The sequence below is a fragment of the Pteropus medius genome, unplaced genomic scaffold (assembly GCF_902729225.1).
Source record: "Pteropus medius unplaced genomic scaffold, Ma_sr-lr_union100, whole genome shotgun sequence".
In the NCBI taxonomy this organism is placed as follows: Eukaryota; Metazoa; Chordata; class Mammalia; order Chiroptera; family Pteropodidae; genus Pteropus; species Pteropus medius.
Genome location: NW_024353908.1, coordinates 8,171,625 through 8,186,584, shown reverse-complemented (window position 1 = coordinate 8,186,584; position 14,960 = coordinate 8,171,625). Strand labels below are relative to the sequence as shown.

The following is a 14,960-nucleotide window of genomic DNA, read 5'->3' as shown; positions in this document are numbered from 1 at the left end:
TTTAATAGTTTTTAATGTTTTGCCATATTTACTTTATTTCTTTTTCTTGGTAGACACATAGATAGCTATAAATGTAAATTTGTTATTGAACCATTTCAAAGTAAGTTAACTATATAATGACAATTTGTCTCAATGACTTTGGAATGCATTTCCTAAGAATAAGAACATTTGCCAATGTAATCAGATTATGATTATAACTCCTAATAAAATGAACAATATTTCTCTATTATCTTCTAATATGCAGTCCATAGTGAAATTCTCCCATTTATCCCAAGAATGTCTTATAGCCACACACACCCAAACAGGACCTATTCTATGTTCACATGTTGCATGTGGTTCTTAGGTCTATTTCATTATGATCAGTCCTTAAGATTTACTTCTTCCAGGTTTTCCATTTTTCTCTCTCTCTTTCTTTCTCTCTCTCACACACAACACACACACACACACACACACACACACACACACACACACCTTATCCCATTTGCCTCTGAATTATAACAAGTATTTTTAAATCTGTAACTTGAAATGGAGCTTTGTGGATTAAGATTAAAAGGACATTGTAAGAGATCTCTGGTTCATCCCTCCCATCCTTTCCATGAGTGGAGGTCATCTGGACCATCCTCCTGCAGGTCAGGCATTATTTTGTACTTAACATACACTTGAAATTTTGGGCATTAATCACTATCAACCACTTCTCATGTTTGCCAAACCAACTCAGTTTAAATGGCCTGATAAAAAGAAAGCCTATTTTCCAGAATCAGATTGAAGGAAAAGAGGAATTTTAAATTTCTTCCTGCTCCGAAATACATGATACATGTTGAAAACATAAAATATTATTGCTGGGGAAAGTATGAAGAAATTAACTTCCCAACTTAAAAATTTTCAATTTTATAATTCTCAATATTAGCATAATCACTATCATAAAAATGCAGTATAATGTGATCTGGGTATAGAATAAAAGAAAATACTGATGGAACAGAGTGCTGTTAGGGAACATGTCAAGAAAAAAAAAATGAGAACTAAAGATATTCAAATGTGAATGACTACAAGGGTGAGCCTTTACATTTTTGTATCAGTGTTCCAATCCCACAGAGAACATCACAACATTCTAGTTCCTTACCACACCTATCTTACCCCACCCTGAGGATACCTGGAGTACCCAGCACGAGTGTGTTCAAATTTAAGGAATTATTACCACTGTTATTATTTTTAGGTATACTATTACTATCGCTGAAACCTATGACTTTAATCAGTGATCATTCACTGACAAGGCATTAACTGCTGTAAGTTTAAGGCAAAGTTTCAGGGATACCAGGTATTAATTCTTCATTTCTTCCTTAGCAGCAGAATCTCAACAGAATGCCAATTCCATAATATTTTTCTGCCTTCCTTTCACCTTGGAACCATGTGACTGCTTTCTGGCCAGTAAGATACAAACAAAGGTATGGCACGAGACTCCTGGTATCTAGCCTGGCCATAGTGTCACTCTTCCCCACTCTCTGAATATCTTAAAATTAAATCGCATAGGACTCACTGACCCTATCGCCAACTAAATTAAGCAGTTCAAAAATATACGGCCCATTATATGCAAAGGTAATAATATAGGCAGGTCTTAGGGAGTAACAGAGAAATCACAGGAAAATATTTTCCTCTATGGAGGATATCAGTGCCCCTCAAATGTTACTGAACAAAATTTTGCCAACTTAGTCCAGCATAAACCCTCATTCAAAGGTTGTCTGGAACACCAGACTGAATATAAATAGTAGAGGGAGATGTAGCTGATAATAGGAAAAGAGCTGCTTTGCCATCTATGGTATATGAGGGCACAAGAAAAAACACACTCAACTCAAACAAGACTGTGATAATTTCAGGCTCCATTAGAAATACAGGATGGTGAAATCAACGTAAGCCAGATAGGAAAGTATCAAAATCAGTAAGGAAAGAAATTTTAATTTTAAGTTTCTAAGGAGAGACTATAAATAATGCAAAGTTTAAAACATATTAGCAAAAATAGATCATGGTCTCTCTCTCAAGCAAAACAGCTAAATTTGAAAGTTTCTTGAAGACTTTCAGTTGTGAATGTTTAAAAGCAAATGCACATATGTGACAGAAAAAATGGGGAAAAAAACATTAAATGAAAAGTCTGGGATGATATACACCAAACTATTAATTCTAACATGAATGACTCTAGTTTATTTTTCCTTTCTTCTTTATACTTTTATGTAGTCTTTGGAAATTAAAAATTGTGACTGTATAATTTTTATAATCAGAAATACAAAGAGCTTTTCCAAAAAAGAAAGCATTCAATGAGCCATACAGTAACATTGTATGAACATTTGACATGGAAGTCTCATCAAATCTAAACATTTCTCAAAAATCTACCCCAAAACAATCTAATAACTTGCTCTTAATGAAAGAATGGTACCTCCTAACAATACCCATTTTTGGATGCTGCTAACGGTTGAGGCCAAGACCTCTGAGTAGTAGACTAGAACTTTGCTTCCCCAAGTATGGTTCTTGAAATCAGCAGCAAGAAAATTACCTGAACACAAGTGAGAATTCACATTGGAGGAAAAAAGAGTTTTAATTTTTTGCTTTTCCTAAAAATGTAATGCTTTAGAATTATATATATATACATATTTCTCAATGTCACACTGATTAGAAATGCAGAATCTCTTGCCTCAACCCAGACCTGCTTGAATGAAGGAACTGTGAAACTTATTGGAGAATTACTGAATTAGGGAATTTATCCTATGCTCTACTGAAAAAAAAAAAAAAAACAAAACCAAAAAACAGTTTCCATCTGCAGTTTTACAGCAGTACCCCAGAAAAATTATAGATAGTGATATTATCGATTTAAACTAAGAGATCTAGAAATAAAATTATTTAATCTCTCAAAATTTCTATATGACTTGTTTTCCATCTATGCCTACTTATAACAATAACAACAACGAAACAATAAAAATAACTCTTAGTACTACTGCTACATCGAAGGAGAGAAGCTAACATTAACTGGCCTGTTACCATGCACTAGACACAGTGGTAGGTGCTTTGACTTCTGTATTGGTGTTCCATATTGAACCACATTACCATTTATGAATGCCCTACCAGTGCCCTTTCCTCTTAAATCATAGCTTTAGCTACTAGAATGTGGCAGGAAGACATGTTGTACCAGTTCTAGGCTTCCACTTTTAGGAGGCCTGGAAGTCTCTGCTTTTGCTCTCTTGGAAGTCTTGAGGTGCCATGCAGTAAGTAAGTCCAGTTACTCTGTTGGACAGGCCATAAAGGGGCCAGGCAGGGAGATCATGTGGAGAGGAAGAGGCCCTCAAACAACATGAGGACAAGGGCCCTAGCCTCACAGCTGAGTCCATCTGCCAGTGAAATGCAGCAACAGAATAAACACCAAGAAGAGTAGGAGAAACGCCCACCTGATCACAGCCCTCATTGTTGAATTATGACAAAATAAAGCGGTTAATGTTTTAAGCCACTAGGTTTTGGAGTGGTTTGCTACAGTAGCGATAATAACTGAAACAGTGCTTTACAGATATTTGTCTCACTTTAACCTCACAATCTAAAAGGCCACCAACATCCTCTTTCTACAGCAGTGTTTCCCTAATTTAAGTCATAATTGGTAAGTGCAGAGCTAGAGCTGGGCTTCCGTGTATAAGAATAATTCTGTATATTATCTGCCAGCCAGCAACACAGTTTCTGATCTGAGGACAGGACTTCCTATTACTGGCTTTGTCTCTTTTTATTTGTAAAGTAGAGTGAATGAACTCAGTAGGTGCCTAAGATCCTTTCCAGCTCTGAAATTCCATGATTCTGCTTCAAGGAGTAGTCCTGTTTGTTGCTTATATAGCATGACCTTCATCTCATCCCATCTCATGAATGAGACATACATCCTCGATTAAGCAAAGGTGAGAAGGGCAAAAAGCACCCTGAGAACATCTCATTCCAACTGCCCAGGCAACCAGAATCACAGGAACAACCCCACAAGGCTGGAAGGGAAGGCTCAATGCATATTGAAACATCCTAAGCATGCTGCTCTTCTAGAATATCTTTAAGCAACTCAGTCTGTCATATAGTCCTTTGAGTCCTTCAATTTAAAAAAAAATGGCACATGTAAACATTATCGTTTCCTTTCTAGTCTGCTAATTTGTGTTTAGGAAAGTCTTCCAACATGAAAAACACATGGTTAATCACCTTTGAGAGCTAACAGAACAAAGTAGCCTAGAAAGATAAAGGGTTTTTTTTAAATAATTTAAATTGTTATGTGGTCAATCAAATCTAATGTATGCTAATTTATTCACATGGAAGGTCGATTATCCAAATGCTCTTAATTCAGCCTGCACCTAATCTTGGTAGCCAGTGAACCATTCAAAGGGCAGCTGTGTTTTTCGTGTGTGTTTTAATATGAATTAGTTATCACATTTTTACATTTTCCTTTTTCTATTATCTAAGCTTACATGGCCTGCTTTACGAAATACATTTAAGTAGAAGGAAAAAACACTAAGCATTCTTTGTATTCTGTAATGAAAATACATTCTCTATGTCCTTTTCTCTAGTCAGTGTATGTGAAGAACCCACCAGATTCACGCTATAACCATCTGTTTGAAGGAAAACACCACAATGGCTTTAAAGAACTATCGGTACTACCTTTGGAAAAACCCCACACTGAACAGCAGACCACACACCACTCACTCCCACTGGCGCTAAAGCAGCATCGGCCACAAGATAAGCAACTGCACTGTGAGCCCAGACACTGACACAGGCCAGTCCCTCCTCTAACTACAACTATTTCACTTTCAAAATGAGCCTAAAATGCATGTCAAGGAACAACATATATTCGTCTTTGCACTTACTATGAAGGCTTTTGTTTGTTGACTGGCTCAAGGGTCCAGTTTAAATTTGAGTCAACTTATTTGTTTTACACCTGAAAAGCAATTTAACAGGGAAGAACAAAAATATTAGAAGTATTCTATGGTAAATGAGAGAAAGTATGCTAAAGCTCTCAGCACCAAGACTGGAATAGTCAAGCACAAAGAAATATAGGAACTTAAACATACAAGTATTTATTCTCTCACATAAAAGATGGCTGGTGGTAGGTAGGCCAGCCAGGATTGGCATGTCACGACTTGAAGTCAATCAAGGGTTCAGACTCCTTTGATCTTTCTCCTCCCCTATGCAAGGCTACAATCCAAAGTTTTTCTCCTAGTCTAAAACTGCTGCTGGAGCTCCTGTCATTATAAAGGCATGCCAAGCAGTAGAAAAGAACAGGAGAAAGAAAAAAGGACTCTCTTCCCAGCTATTTCCACCTCTTAAAAATAGCCTTGCTAGAAGCCCCACATCATACTCTGGTTTACATCTCATTGGCCAGAAAGCAGTCATGCAACTCCCACCTAGCTGAAAGAGGGCTTGGAAAATATCACAGTAGTGGCATTCTGTTGAGATTCTGCTACTAAAGAAGAATAAAAAATTGATATTGGATATGCCAATAGTCTCTGCCTTATACCAATTGATGTCTTGTGAGTAAATCATCCCTGATCGAGATCTCCTAATTTCCACTAGTAGAAGTAGAGCTAAAAACAATGACAGTGGTAATAGTATCTTAAATTTGAAAAATCTCCATGTAACAGTTATAATTTGGTTCAAACAATAATCACATAAGAGTAACAACAAAGTAACAATACTGATATCACGAATTAGTAGCAGTATCTATCATTTATTAAACATCAGGTTCTTTTGTCAAGTGCTAGAATATCTTATTTTAACCAGTCATCCTATCAACTTTATAAGTGTTTTATTAACTCCGTTTTATGGAGAAGCCATTGACTTCAGAGTTGGAAAGTGACTTTTCTAAGCCTGTACTTCATAAGGAAGAGACAGAACTGTAATACCACCTGATCATGTTGGTTATTAATCATTATCCTGATGAGATCTTTAATACTCTCATTTTATAGTTGAGACAACTAAGATTCCAAGAATTAGAATGCTTTAATTTACTATAATTATAATTTACTCTAATTTCAAACTAATGGTTGAATTTTGGTATTAAAAGGATTTTTTTACCTACTGGCTCTTAAGGAGATCAGGGAAGGAGTTAGAAAATCTGACTTCTCATCCTGCCTCTGATTTAATTGCAAAAATAGTAAATGTTCACAGAGAAGGAAAATTCAAATTACGCAGAAAAGAAGAAAATAAACTCACCCACAAAATAGAACCAATCCAAGAAAATACAACCAATGTGAAAATTTGGTGAGCATTCTCTGGGGTTTTCCTTATCTAGATTTATAGATATGAGGGGAGTATAGAGGGAAAGAGGTTAAGTAATTTGCCTAAAGCCTCTAAACTACAGAGCTAGGACTCAGGTTCACCATGCACAAGTCCTCAGTGCATTCTTTCCTAGCACAGTCATAGGTCTCGCCTTTCCTACTGAAAGACATTCCATACACACACATGCCTAAAAGTTCTAGGACAAAATGACCACCCTTTCTTTTAATGGGCTTTTAAGAAAATACCTTATGTTTCTCTTCCAAGAACCAAGATGAAGAAAACTAAAACGTGACCACTAACAAAATCCCCATGCCGAACATGAGTTTAATACCTCAAACAAGACTCAGGGTTTTGAACATGAACAATGCAATGAATCATTTCTCGTTTTCTTTTGGCAACTCCAAAATCTGCTTAAAATCTTAAGTGCAGATTATATATTTAAGTGACTCTGGTATTCTGACAAGTGAAAACAGAAAATGTAATTAGTTTTTCCTATAACTAGAACAGAAGCAGCACTAAGTAAGATGGCAATCTGAGAAGGAAAGGGTTTGTATATTCATTTCAATATAATTTTTAATCATATACTATGTATCAAGCACTGAAAAGACAGATCAGAAAAAAAGGACCATTCATCCATTACAAGGTTTCTCAATCTTGGCACTGTTGTAATCTTGAGCTGGATAATTTCTTGTTGTAGGGACATGTCTTGTGCACTGTACAGTGTTTAGCAGCATCTCCAGTCCTACTAGATAGATGCCAGCAGCACGCCCATCCCAAACTGACAACCAACAATGTCTCCAAATGTCCCGAGGGGGGCAGTAGGCCCTCCAGCTGAGAGCCATTGATGTGTAGATCCCCTCCAATTAACACAACCTGGGTAGATTTCCAAGGATGTAGTGATAATGGAGGCAGGCAAAGTTGGGAGGGGGAGGGAGAACATTCTGGGACAACGAAACCTGGTACAGACCGTAGTGTCTATGCCAACAAATGACGGATAAGTTTGTCTGTGGCCAGATGATGTGAGCTTCTGAATCTCTGACTCAGGAGTTTAGAGTTTAGACTGCAGGAAACGGGGATCAATTCAAGTTTGTGAGCAATAATTAAGATAAAATGCACAAAAAGCAAGTCCTACGAGGTGAGTTTAAGGATGTACTGCTGTGGCTTCCGTCCTTTTATTGCTTTAATGAAAGACAAGTGGAGGATGAGTAATTACAACCTCTCTCTGAAATTATCTACTTAACAAACTGGTTAAAAAACACTGACATTTTTCAGATTTTTAAAATAGAAATATTTTAACACATAGGAAGTATTTTGCGCATTGCTTCACACATAGAGCACTCCCATCAATATTAATTCCTCATTGCTATCATTGTTGCTATGCGTATTAAAGGAAAACAGAGTAACAAAGGCGGACGTCAGCATTCTCAGTTCTGTCCCAAGAAACTGGTATCTGGGAAGTGTTAGAAATATCTATATACACATATAAATGTCCACATAGAGAGAGAATTATTTTCTTTACATAATTTATTGTTTAAAAAGGAAACCATCTATGACAAAGGACTTAAAATAAGAGAAAGTTTTCTTTATCTGTATATATTTTGTTATGTTTAAATTCCCTAACTTATTCCTTACATTTTCTATAAAAGAGCACATAAATTATTTTTAAAAATTTTTTCTTGAAGTAATTAATTTGTCTATGAAGCCACACTTTTCCTAACCTCTCTCTTAAGTTTATGTTGTTGTCTCACTATACTTGAGATAAGATAAGTCTGGCACACATTGTCAATCAAGCTGACTGAGACTAAAGGGAAAAGACCCTGACTTTAGGACTCTGAGGTTAGGCAAGAGTCAGGGGCCATCTTGAAATGAGGAGAAAGAGTCATCTTTGTGGAAAGGTGAAGGAGAAAGCTGACTCAACAGCTATCTGTACACATCACTGCAAGACTAACAACCGAGGGAGAGTAAAATGATCTTAAGTAGGTATTAAAATAATATCAGTGCCAGCAGAAAGATGGCCAGGGAAACAGATCTGTGAACACCCAGACAACTGGTATCATTGTTTAGGAATTAGAGAGCTATCCCTTTCTGTGCATTTGAGGCACTCTTCTCCTGTGACACACTGTTCTGTCTTCCTGAATAATTAACCTCCACATCTGGACAGCAGAGATCTGGCCTGGGTCCATTCCTTTAAAGAGTGCTCAAATGGTTACTGAAAGTGACAATTTTCTAATTATTCTGTCAAGCATCAATCTTGGAAGTTCCCAGTTCCTCAGTGCTCTGACAGGGCAATCAGTGCTTTACTTAGAGCATGAGCGGCAACTTCTCCTGGCCTGCTAGGGCTCCCCACGTGCTGAAAGAACAGAAAAACTCATGACTGGAAGGTGAGATGTTCTCACAGGGGTGAAATTTTACATGTGTATATGCACACACTCTTCTTGGGAATAGAGCTTTTCTTGCTGTCATCCCTTCGAAATGGGGACATCCTCAGTTTCAAGCAGTATATTTCCAAACCTCAACCATCACGGCTAAGATTTACTCTGGACTCACTGGAAATGCAACCAAAAGGCACAGGAACCAACCCAATGTCAAAAAGTGCTCTAGCTCCAGGAAGACCAATGTGCTCAGGGGAATAGCAGATCCCCCAAATCTAAATCAAAGCTCATATGTCCACTCTTCTTGTACGCTGACTTCCAAGCAGAAAAGGGGTGGCAGTGGCCCGAGAACTGTAGCAATTGAAGAAATTATTCTTATTAATGAAATTTAGCCAAATTCCACTCATTTGTTTTTCTCAAAAATTTGCCTCAATATATTAACCAATGTTCTACTTCAGTTTTGTCATGGGAATGATATTGCACATAATTTCTTAGACAATATGTAGAAAGAAAAATTAGATCCCCCAAATCTAAATATTTTGAAGAGTTTGAATGTGATGGGAAAGGTCTGTGAAAACTGCCTTAAAATGTGAGGGTGCAGGCAGTGTGGTGTTAAAAATCAAAGGGGGGCATGAAGTAGAGAAACAGGTTATATAATGAGTGAGAACCACCAGGATAAACAGGAAGCGAGACTTGATAAAATAATTGCCTGAAATACATTATGGGGGGGAGGGGGAAGCACCTGTAGTAATTTCCCTAAATATAAGTAAACTACTCCTCCCCGCCCCCCTTATGTTCAGGATCCCAAAGGCTTGGAGAAAGAGGTAATTCAAAAGCAGATAATTCTGGGTTGTCTAGATTAACTAGAGTCCTAACTGGTCTGTTTTCTCTCTTCCCTTTCCATAACACATACTCCCATCTCTGTCTCAGATTTCATCATTCTGGTGCTCAAAACCTTTCAGAAGCTTCCCATTTTATTTAGAATAAAATTCAAACTTCCTAATTTGGCCTACAAATCCTTTCCTGAGCTGGCCCTAGTTTAACTCTCAGCCCCTGGTCAGTTCTCACTTGCTCTACTCCTGACACAGAGTCATTTCCTTCCTTCCAGCCTTTGACCTTGCTTTCCCCTGTTCTTTTCACTTAGTTCCAGATCATCATAGGTTAATTCCTTTATATCAGTCAGGTCTCAGCTCAATTGTCACCTCCTCAGAGAGGCCCTCTTTTCCCTGGTCACTACCTCTAAAGTAACTTACTTGCTGGTGAGGCCATGAAGCTACACCTCAGACCTGGAACTACAGGGAGCACGACTGGTGACATTGGTGCTAAAGTCACAATGCCCCTGGTATGCTCTCAGCCATTAACTAGGTATGGGGGAACTTCAAGGCAGGCCCATTCCCAAGACAAATGGGACTTCTCTATCAGCTGACTTTGACTCCAAGATTCCTGCCAGCCTTGAAAAACCTACCTCACTCTGTATGCCAGTGTAGGGCATCTTCCCACTCAACCTTCCTTCTTTCTCCTCAGTCAGGGTCAGACCTGCATCATACTCTGATGGCTCTCACAGCCTCTCCTGGCTCCTTCTCCATTTTCTGCCAAAGGCACTTCCCCCAAGGAAATCCTTTTACATTAGTCCTGTTTTGGAGGTGTCTAGGCTCTTGACCAACATACTCACCATCACCTTATTCTCTTTTATTGTCTTCTTAGCACTTATCACTAAAGAACATGACACAGAATGGCACCCAGCAATCTTCATTTTACCAAGCCCTCCAGGTAGTTTTGAAACATGTTCAAGTTTGAGAAACAATGACCTGATATTATACAGCTAATTATAGTCAGAGTAAGAATCAAGACAGCCTGATGAATTCCCAGTTTTCTCAACAACTAGTACACTTAAAAACACACAGTCCTTAGATTATACCTCTGCTTAAGTACTCTGCTTTATTGAATGACTTTAAATGCTGGCCAGTTTTTCACATCTAATTTTTAAAAATATAGACTTAACAAATGGACATTAACTTACTAGGTAAGCTGAAGGAATTTCTGAAACATTGATTTGATCGTGGCTGACTGCCTCAATGTATCTAACTGGCTTTGTAGCTTTCCGGCAGTCAAATAAACTTCTTGATTTATATCGTTTTCTTGTGAGGGAACTTTAATCTGATGCTCTGCTATTTACTAACACGGAAAAGCAGTAGCGCTGTCAGGATGGCATCTGGCAAGACGAAATGGCACTGAAGTCTGTCACTATCGATTTCTGTGGGGCAAAACTTGTGTCTTGTTCTCCTTTTTTACCTTTTAGATCAACTGCTATGATCTCCAGGAAGAAATGCTAAAGTTTTGGTGAACAGTGACAGCTCGGCCACAGTGGAAGCAAGTGTAATAATGACAAAATGGACTGATTACCATCAGGAAACTTATGGACAGTAAGGTATGAAATATTTCCTGGCTGAGCATCCAAGATAAAAGGGTATATAACATGCTTTACTGCTTATATAAGGGAGGGAGCAGAAAGTTTCCTTTCTAACATAAATCCTTAACTATCTTTCCCTGGGAGGAGGGGAGTATATTATATCCAGTCCATTATAACTCTACACATAAGTCAGGATTTTGAAAAGTAAGAATACTTAATTTGTTTTAAGAATTATGAAAGGAAACTTCCACAATAATACAAGTTCAGAGACCAGAACTGTCCTTACTAATTAATGACCTCTGGCTTGCAAAGGCATCTGTAGAATTTAAAAATATTCTCCATGACTTTGTTTTTCTCTTATCTCTTGAGGTAAATGGTGTAAATACTACTTAGCTATACAATTACCCTCTGAAATATAAGTTTTACTGTACTAAGCAGGATCTCAAACTTTGTAAATGAAAAGTATAGCTCTGATATATTTTTCTAATCTCAAAAATTGATGATCTGAAGTTGTTCAGTGCCTCATAATATTCTTACCAAGTGTAAAGGGTTTGGTCAAAGTGCGTATCATACCTACTTAAGGTAAAGAGAGAACAACTTTGACAGATGAAATGAGAAAAAAGCAGTTCCGCTGCCTTCTTTCAAAACACACACAAAAACAGATGAGACGTAAAGGCCCAAGATGACAGATTTTTCAAAAAGTTTTAGTAAAAGGATGTCTTTGGAAACCTAAATTGTAATTTTAGCTTGAAGAAGTATAGGATAGAATGTCCTTCAAAGGGAGTATTCAAAAATTATAAAGTGTTTATTTTCTTAACAAATATCTATTGAGTGATATATCATAACCAAGTTACAGGGAATAAACTATAACTGACAGTATGTGCTAAGAGCTTTATATGTTTTATTACATCACTTAATACTCATAACAACCCTGACAAATTGTTTTTTTAATATGCCCCTTCTACTGTCAGGAGAAAAAAAATGAATCTTAGAGGAGTTAAGTCACTTGCCAAAGTCATGTGGCTAAGAGAGATGGGAGCTGGAATTCCAACCCAGGTTGACTTGTAAGGGGCTCAGGTTCTTAACTACCACACTGCATTGTCCAATACTGAGCTAAGTACCCTGAAGAACGTATTGCATACCCTCACAAAACTCTACTGGGGGAAACAGATGGGAGAGGAAATAACTACAAGAGTTGCTTAGTAGAGTGCTACATGAAGGGCAAATGTGTGAAATAAAAATATGCTGGGTGGTGACAAATTCTAGAAGAGATAGGGCAAGTAGAAAATGGAGTTTAACTTGGGAAGAGGCAAGAGATTCAACTCATGTACATTTGTTTCTTGGCCTGATCTTATATATGTCCAAGACCTTTCCCTGGAGTTATTCATAGTCTAGTATGAGAGTTTAGGCAGCTTTCAAGATGGTCATGCAATTATCTCCCATCACACATGCTCTTTTGTAATGTGATTCTACCACTCTCACATGAAGAGATGGAGTCTGTTTCTCTACACTCCCTCCCTGGGCAAGACCATGACTACTCTAATAGAATATGGCAGAAGTGAGAAAGTGCCAGTTCTGACCTTCCATTTCCTGACTCTTGGAAGCCAGTCACTACATATGATCGCTCCGAGACCACCATACTGTGAAAAGCCCAAATCTCATGGAGAGATGAGATTAGAGGTGAAGAGAAGGAAAAGGAGAGAGACCAAGGTGGAATGAGGTGCCAGACATGTGAGGAAGCCATTTTGGGCTTCCAGCTACCAGTGACTTCCGCAAGGCAGACTTCAGGCAAGCACTGCCCTGCAGAATCAAGCGAACCCACAGAACCATGAGAGATACCAATACACTGCTATTTTAAGTCACTGCATAGGCTTGGGGGTGGTTCGTTAGGCAGCAATGGATAGTGGAAATAGAATTGAAAATAAAATTACCTATATAACCATATAATTAAACAAAAAGCAGAGTAAAATTTGAGAAGTCATAACAAGGAATGTATCCTAGCCTTCAGAAACCAGGTCTGAGGAATTTGTGAAAAGCTCTATGCATAATTACACTTAGGGTGAGACCTGAGGAGTAAGTAGAAGAAAGAGGAACACAAGTAGGGAAGAGTTTGGGGTAGAAAAAACAGCCCAGGCAAAGTTCTGAGGATGGGGATTTGCTCATGCATCCCAGAAAGGGAAAGAAGATCAGTGACCAAATTGAACCAAATGTATAAAAATAGGCACAAGGTATGCTCAGCAGTTGGTAGAGTTTGGCTCACACAGAGCCTTGTAAGCCATGTCGGGCATTGGGAACATATCTTGAATGCAATGTGAGCCAACTAAGAAATGACAGATCTGTGGTCACTATGGTTGTCAGAGTAGGGTCTCAGGGGAAATCAACAGGAAATCTGACTGGACATAAAGTCTTAGAGATTCAATTGCAGGATGCTCTGAAGTGAAACTCAACCTTTAGCTTAGGGCCCATGTGGCTAAAAGTACTTAGCTTTAAAAAAAAAAAAAAAGAGAGAGAGAGTATGATGTTCAGGGAATTAACTTTCTAAATTCAACTTTACAACTCACACAAATGAATTTAAGCATATAGTCCATGCATAAATCTGACCTAATTCAGAGAGCAGAATGTGGCTAAATTTAATAAACTACTAAGAAAATTAAATAAAAAGAATGGCATGGTTTGAATAAGAAACATATATGAATTTTTCATATTTTCTCAGGCCTAAGTTAGCTGAAGATGTACATATAATATACTTCTTATACTTTAGCCTCTGCTTTAGTTTCTGTTCCTGTCGAGTATATAACTGCATTTTAAAATTTCATTTATTATGCTTTTAAGTAACCACCATTTAGATGGACAGACGCCCCCTGCCATTTTGCTCTATACACCATTCTTGCTTTGCACACCAAACACCTAAGAAAGGGGAGCTGCTTTCTAAGCATAGCTGTAGTAGATCTGAAATACTCCCAGCCTCTGCCAAGAAGAGACAAGCACTTTGCTGCCTGAGGCAAGAAACCACAGGAATTTAAAATACTGTGACAAGAAAAGCTTGGAGAATATACAACAATGTTGGGATCTGAGTAGTCCTCATCTGTTTGGTTTGCTTGCATTTGTGTATTTTTCAAGAGAAAAAAGAATTGCTCAAGTAATAATTAATAAAAATCATAGCACCAGTGTATTATTAGGATGGTATTAAAATGACATTTGGCCAGAGCATCCAAGGAAGTCCGAAGTCTCTCAGCCTTGACAATGGGGCTGCCACAAGAGGCCAATGAGGGAAATAATGTGCCAACAAAGTAAACAAGGCAAAGTGACCTCTATTATTAGCTGAGGTGAGAGCCCCAAAGTCTTATTAAGACAAAATGACTGTTTGAGGGCTTTCCCATCCAAATTAAGTAAAAGACATTAGAACATCATAATGGCTTTCTCTACTCCCTGCTCCACTTCCAACCCCCTAAATCCAAGCTTCTTAACTTACCACTCCGCTGAAATCAGAAAACCTCACTTTCTACAGTTAAAGAAAAAACAGCCAGAGAGAAAGACAGAGAACATATGGTATTTACTCCATAAATGGCTACAACTGTCTGGTCTATACTGGTCCTGCCTTCTCTTGGGAGGTTGGCGAGAAATGGTGATGATGAAGAGGAGAGGAAGGAAAACTCATCTGGCCAGCTTTAGAGAGAAACTTGGTCTGTGTTACTGACAGGCAGGACCTCTGACAGGGACCATAACACAGCTAGGCTCTGGATCTGGTAACTAGACACTGTGACTCCACCCACTAGGGCACTGGCCAACAAAAGGGCTTAAACGAAGTAAATTCAAGCCATGGTTTTCTACCTCCTTATAGCAGTTATAAAGAAGAAGAAAAAGGAACTTACTCAAAAAATGTTTCCTCATGTTTAGAGTGTCTG

The 14,960-nt window shown here is 38.1% G+C and overlaps 1 protein-coding gene across 3 annotated transcripts in view; it reads right to left on the bottom strand.

Moving 5' to 3' along the window:
- The window catches only part of LOC120593753 (succinate--CoA ligase [GDP-forming] subunit beta, mitochondrial), a 191,976-nt gene that overhangs the window by 62,696 nt on the left and 114,320 nt on the right, over positions 1-14,960 (bottom strand). The gene's annotated exons all lie outside the window — the stretch shown is intronic.